General features: G+C 43.9%; 1 protein-coding gene across 5 annotated transcripts in view; it reads left to right on the forward strand.

Annotated features, from left to right (window-relative positions):
* SYT7 (synaptotagmin 7) overlaps positions 1-7,214 on the forward strand; it is a 241,053-nt gene that overhangs the window by 222,978 nt on the left and 10,861 nt on the right. The gene's annotated exons all lie outside the window — the stretch shown is intronic.

Raw genomic sequence — 7,214 nt, forward strand, 5'->3', positions numbered from 1 at the left:
TACCGGAAAGGAGAGTTGTGTAGGGTGCTGGGATAAAATAGTGATTGGAGATCACAGGGGAGGGCTATGTAAAGTGGAAATGTTGTCCTTTAGGCCTTGGAAGCAGCAGCAGCAGCAGTAGGCTCTTTCTCTGGCATCAACTGCTTTTCAGGGGAAGGTTCCTTATTTCTTTTTAACTTGTACAATTTCTAGGTCTTTCATGCAATTTATAAATAATAGATTGTATGATGATAATGAGACCTATAAATGTACTTTCAGAAAATAAATAAAGCTGAACTCCTGACAGTTCTGAATTAGCTGCTCCCTGATTCTGCATAAAGAAGCCAGGTCCTCTTGTCTACCCCCTCAGAGTATAGCATCAGTTAAATTCCAGAGTATGTATATGTATCATTTGTTGCATAATTCCTGTGCAGGTTCTCTGACTCGTTTACAGCCAACATAAATCACAACACAGGTGATCTGCTTGTACGTCAATATTATCCAGATAAGGAGTTTCAGGATGATCTTGAGGTGGAATTCACATGGTGCAATTTACATGGAGAGGACAGCACATAGGAATGACCATGTACTCCACCTTCCCCACAATCATGCTTCCCCATCCTGCCAAACAGCTGACGCATATTGTTTGGCAGGCAGTGGAGGGGGAGAAATGCAATTTACATGCAGAATATGCATGGCAATTTGCATGTGGGGAGTGGCTTGGGCTCCAGCTGCATTGAAGGTCTTCAGGGGACCAATGTGGGCCACAGTTTGCTCCCATGTGTTTTAAGGAAAAACTAAATGAACAAAGGTTCCCATGTTCCCTGGCAAATATTCAAATGCAAATAGATTGGAGGTACCAGATTAATGTAAATCTAGAACTGACCCTGTGTCTGTGCATCCGTTTCTTCTTCAACAGAGGTCTTTCTAATCGTACTGTTGCACAAAAGTTTATTCTGCTGCGCATTCAGTTCTAGCTTAACATATCTTCTAATAGTGCAGTCCTATGCATGTCCCAATGACTTGAATGGGACTCATTCCCAAGCAAGTGTGCATAGGATTGCAGCCTAAATTTGTGGAAATGTTCTGACTTGGTACTTTCAAGATGCACCTTAACCGCTGAGCTCCAAATGTATGCCAACAGAGTTAACAATTAGACTAGCACAGTTAACAATTAGACTAGCACAGGGAACAAGTTCTATGCCGTATACATAATCTTTCTTTCCTTCAAAACATTTTTGCTATCCTCATCCCTCTGGAGTACAGAACTTGCTTAGGATAAACTTGAATCTAATGAAATACTATTTATAGTGAGGTATGAAATGAAAGTCTTGGATAATTGCAGAGCACTGTAGTATTTTGGCAGTAGTGATACAGTTCTTATAATGAAACTTCTGGAAGAGAGAGATGAATGGGGATGCATAATGGCTTGGGTCTGGTAATCTTACCATTCTTACTCAGTTGAAGGCTTTGCTGGAGCTGTGTACATAATTCTGGGCCTGCTTCTCTTATATTCATGGGCTCACACTGAACAGCTTAAGCTGCCTTATGCTAACTCAGCCCATCACACCCTCTGTTGGCTGACTGGCAACAGGTATCCAGGGTCTCAGGAAGAGGTATTTCACATTACCAACTCCCTGAGGTGTTTGGGTAGAAACTCGGGCCTTGAACATGCAATGCATTGTGTTCTGCCAGTGAACAATGATTCCACACACAAATTTCTCGTCAGCTTGCAGTTAGGCTTATCACACAATTCTGTTGGATGTCAGGGTAGAATTTAGGCCCGAATCAGACTTAATACAATCCATTGTTGCCCTGATCAAGCAGTGCCCAAACCCAGTCTTCAATGAGCCTTTCTGATAAGTTCCAGATCAGTACCCTGTTTTGGAGCTGTGCACTGTGGTGCCATTGAAAGGCCTTGGGTTATGTCTTCTGCTTCAAATGGATTTGTTGAGAACGTGGACTGAGTGGATCCAAGACCAGCTCAAGAAAATTTCTACCTGAGGGGAAATAAAATTTGATGTTTCACCATTTCATATTCAGAAGCTGACCTGGCTGGCAGTTGTATCTTACTTCCACGCTGGTGATATGAACAGCATCTTACATGAGCCAGAGAATAGCAAGCTAGCTTAGTGGGTGCAGGGGCAGGTAACATGACAAACACAGGTCCATCCACCAACATATTGGTGCCACTTCCCCACACCAGAAACATCTGTTACCTGAGGCAGCCGCCTCACTTTGCCAGTCTTGAGTGGATCCATGCAGAACTTGGCACACAGTGAAACCATCATGTAATTCCTTTGCCACACACCCACATAACCCCCCACATGCCTTGTCATGCTTCACTCCCCTTCTAGCAGTTATTAGTTCTTATTATAATCATTAATTAAATTTCTTGTTGTTATTGTTGTGATTATTAGTTAGTTAGTTGTTAGTTGCAGTGAGTTAGTTGTTGTTAGCTATTATTATTATTAATTAAATTTCTTGTTGCTAATTTTTTTATTAGTTAGTTGTTATTAGTTAGTTGTTGTTAGTTATTATTATTATTAATTGAATTTCTGCACCACCCTTCATCCAAGGATCCCATGATGGTTTACAATATAAAAACACAGAAATACATATCATAATAACAAACAAAATTGTATTAAGGCACAGCTAATATGGGATGAGTTTCATGCTGGAGAAGCAACTAGAAAACTACACATCATAGTGCTTTACCAGATGTCATTCTGCACCGATTCATTCAGCTTGGTCAGTTCTTTGTGATTTGGCTTTTCCTTGGTGAATATCAATTGGCTCAATTATTTTTAGGGAATACAAATTCATGCCAGCTGGCGATCTGGTCTTTTATTTAGAAGTGTAATATTATGCACAGCACTTTAAAAGAAATTAATCAGTTCCAAATCTGATTTACATTAAATATATATAATTCTACTCCTGTTAATATAATGATGACAAATTGATGCAGTGATCTTGTTATTATGTGTGCGCACTGCAGAGTCAATTATTCCCTAATGCAGCACTGTATTAAAACAAGCAATGTGTATTAAATTAAAATCAGCATAATGTGAACCCAACATCAAGAGGATGCAAATGTTAACACAGCAAAATTGTTTAGCAAAAGCAAGCTCAGCCAGATCTCTCAGAATTCAGAAGCCTCCCATTCAGCGACCAGATTTTCCATAGGTTCTCCAGGTTACTCCACAACAGGGCCCTGGTGCTTCAGTTTCCTGAGGAACGAAAGCAGCCACTTTTTATGCTCAGGGCCCATGCTGCAGAATAGCTTGCCACCCATTCATAATTTTTATGGATTGTTCCTGTTTGGAGAGCTTTGTCCACAGTTAGAAGAAAATCAATGGTGTGCATAGTTCTCCTCCAACTTATGCTGCCATGAGTTAGAATGCCTGAGAAATCTCAAAGGACAATAGTAAATTACTAATGATTAACATACTGAAAATAAGCTGTTTTTGAAAAACGTATAACCTTCATGCCCCCTGCCTAGATAGAGATGCCCATGCACATATAAATATATATGAAATCTAAACATAGCAGCTGTGGAGAGAGGAGAGGAGGCAGAAGCTTAGATCAGAACCTGATGGGGTCACAGCAGTATAGAAATTAAAGTTTCATCTTACTTGTCTTTCTTGCTGGAGAGAGGAAAGCGGTGTTTATGCAGATCACGTAGTCAATTGCTCACTAAATGGAATACAGCACCAAGCAAAAGCATCAGGTGTGGAGAACCTCTAGTTGACAGGCCAAATCTGACCCAGCACAGGTCCCAGTTTGGCCCCTGAGGCCATTTCCCCGTAACTCATATACCTGCCCCACTCCTGAGGTCTTACGGGATGTATTCCTGTGGGGATCTCAATCAGACAGCTAATTCCTGCAGAAAACAACTTTGCCAGCCTTACACTCAACACTTTGCTGGCAAAGTGCCCATGCTGCAATTCCCAAGCGTCTGGCATCCAGCTGACTATCCGACACTTGGAAAACAGTGCACAAGGGACTTAGACAAATGGGAGGGGCAACCCATTTGACATCCTAATTTGTCCTGCCCACCTGTCAAAGCTGGACCACAGGGGTGTGGACAGATAACAATCTGGCCTACTGGGTCAAAAGGGTTCCCAACCCCTGAAATGTGGAACCAGCTCAAAGAGAACTTGCCAAGAAATTTCAGGCAACTGCCGACCAAAGTTCAGAATTACTCACCCTCCTCAACCTCTGCTGCAGCAACGTGATAATAAGGAGTGATTGAATAATTGCCATTATTGTACAACCTCCAATCAAGTTATGAAGTCACATTTCTTTTGAGTGAGAGTCAGGAGGCTCCATTAGTGGATCTGGAAGACAAGACTTTGCTGTCATTGCGGGGGAGAAGCTGACACATGCATCCTCCATAGAAGCAATATAGAAAGCTAGGGGATAAAAATAACCAGAGCTGCACAGAGGGATTAACACTTGTTTGCATTGCCACATAACTAATTTTGACACCTCCAACACATTTGTTCAGCAGAAGAGGAATGAAGGGTGGCAGCTGGTGTGGGTGAAAAGCTCCATCAAACAGGGCTGTGCTGTAAGTTTCTCACTGGCAGATGCAAAGCCCAAGGCAGTTTAGTGGGAGTCAGTGGCTGGAGATGACTCTCTCTGCAGGAAACCTCATGCCCAAGTTGGAATACGGGGGCTCTTCTATTCAGTAGCTGCTTGGGTTACATTACACAGTCAGATGGATTGTACTGTTATCTGAAATGTGTCGCCAGAGGTTAACATTATTAAAAACAATCTATGGCCATTTCTGGACATGGATAGCCTGGTTACAGCTACCCATGCGTTAGTAGCCTCCCAGCTGGATTATTGCAATGCGCTATGTATGGGGATGGTCCTTGAGGATGGTCCAGAGAGGGCAGGTAGTGCAGAATGCAGCAGCCAGAGTGCTAACTGACATATCTGCACAAGGCCATATTACCCTGGTTCTCAAGGATCTGGACTGGCTGCCTGTTTGTCACTGGGTGAAATTCAAGCTGTTAATACTGAGGTCCAAAGCTCTAAATTGCTTAGGGCCTGGGTATTCAAAGGGGCATCTCTCCCCATATAATCTGGCCCAGGCTTTGACGGCACTGCCATGTGGGCTCACCAGAGGGCTTCCTTGGCAAGAGCATCCCAAGAGACACCCTCCCCTCTGAGTTTTGGCTAGCAAAAACTTTCATTGGTCCCCCCCCCCAATGAGCCATTTTGTGCCCAAGATATACTTGGCTGTGTATTGAGCGATATATTAAACAGATCAAGATGGCGGCATTTTAAATTATATTTCATTGCTGATTTTATTGTTTATTGAGTTTTACATTGGTGTGGCTTTCTCACAGAGAGCACGTGAGGAGGGGATGGCCTACAAGTTCAGTCAGTCAGTCAGTCAAGCCACTCCTTAAACCCAGTGGATATCAGGTGTATCTGTCTGGCCTTCTCAGCAGGGGTTCCCCATCAGTTCTCTGTGGTCCTACAAATAGGTATAGGGTGGGAAAACCTGTGGCCCTCCAAAGGCTGTTGGACTCCCATTAGCCCCAACCAGCATGACCAATGATGGGAGCTGTAGTCTAAGAACATCTGGAAGGTTACAGGTATCCCCACCCCTGTGTTAGGTCTTCTTTTACAGCCCTCTGAGCACCCAGTTCCTTGTACCTTGCATGCCTTCATTCTCTCAGCCTTCATTCTCAGGCACTTCAGAGGCCTCGGATTCAGTCTCTAGTAGCACCAGTAAAGGAAAGGTTACCAAGTAGCAGGCCTGAGACCCATCGGCAGTGATCATTGGCAATCCAGGTCTAGAGGGATCGTCTGATTGTTTAGGCAGCTCCTGTTCCTAGCAATAGTGACAGCTGTGGAGAAAAGAGAGCAGTGCTAAGGGAGTAATGTGTAGGGACTGGAGCACTGGCTTCAGAGCCAGCCCAAGACATTTTGCTGCCTAAGGCAAAATGCAAGATGGCACCTCTCCCCATTTCATGTACAAAAGCCACCCAGACCGGGAGACACTGGTTAAGGGACAGCACCTTCCACTGCCCCTGAACACAATAGACTACAGCAGGGCAGGACATGCGGCACATTCCTCGCCCCTCAGTATCTGCTGCCTGAGGCAACTGCCTCACTCTGCCTCATGGTAGGGCCACCGCTGCCTGTATCTTTCACAATGAGCCTCTGCTCTTCTATCCCTTTCCCTCCCGTTGTTGAAATTGAATTCTTCCTTTTAAACTTTGCTTATAGGGCTGCTGGGCGCACAGTGTTGGTGAATCCCTAGCTACCCACCACCTTACTTTGCCCAGAGATATCTAGACAATTACATCAGAATGCACGTGTTTGCTTCATGGGTGTGTGCCCCAGGTTCCTTAAGTACACAGCAACACCCTGATGATGTGTACCCTTCTCAACCATCACCAGCACAAAATACATGGCAAGCCACCAATACTTTGATAGAGCATGTAGTCTCCTGTTGAAATATTGCATATCAAAGAATCACAGAGGCAGTTTATACAGGCATCCCACCCCCACTTTCCTTCATGCAAACACGCCAAATATGTTTCTGCACACCAAAGAAAGGAAATGCGTGAAATGGCACCAATGCACCTAAGCAAGCAATTTCTATGATCATGGATGGTCCAAAAAACTGCAGCTGTGATTATAGAAATTGCTGCTGAGTATGATCACAGGGCTCTTGAGAGCAATTACACAAAGAAAAACATCTAGGGAAATGCCTGAGTGAATCAGCCCTTGCTGCGTAGCTATAAATGTAAACCTCCATGCAGCCCATGTGGTCTGGGTGACTTCTGCACTCTTCATTGTCTATCCTCCATTCTTCATGCATTGTGCCCCTTTACATTAGGAATCCCTGTAGGCCAATATATACAGCTCCAGGTCAGACACAGGGCCAAGCAAAATGTGGCAAGAGCAGCCCTGTTTGTTCATGTAGAAAGCAATGTGTGAGGGTCTAATGCTAATGTCAGCTGAAACCTTCCCATTCTTACCTCCCCACGGTCCATCACCCCAGATGCGTTCCCCTCCACGTGGCTTACTTCCAACACTGGAACTGGGCTAGGAGCTCCAGTGACAGATCTTGAGATGGTTAGGTGCTTGCTGGGTTCAGGTCTCCTTACCTATACATCCTTGATGATGTAAAAAAAAATGGACATACACACCCAATTTATATATGAATGGGCCACAGACACATATAAAAAAAAATGCTCACTCAAGTT

The sequence above is a fragment of the Podarcis pityusensis genome (assembly GCF_964106645.2).
Source record: "Podarcis pityusensis genome assembly, chromosome: 1".
Lineage (NCBI taxonomy): Eukaryota > Metazoa > Chordata > Lepidosauria > Squamata > Lacertidae > Podarcis > Podarcis pityusensis.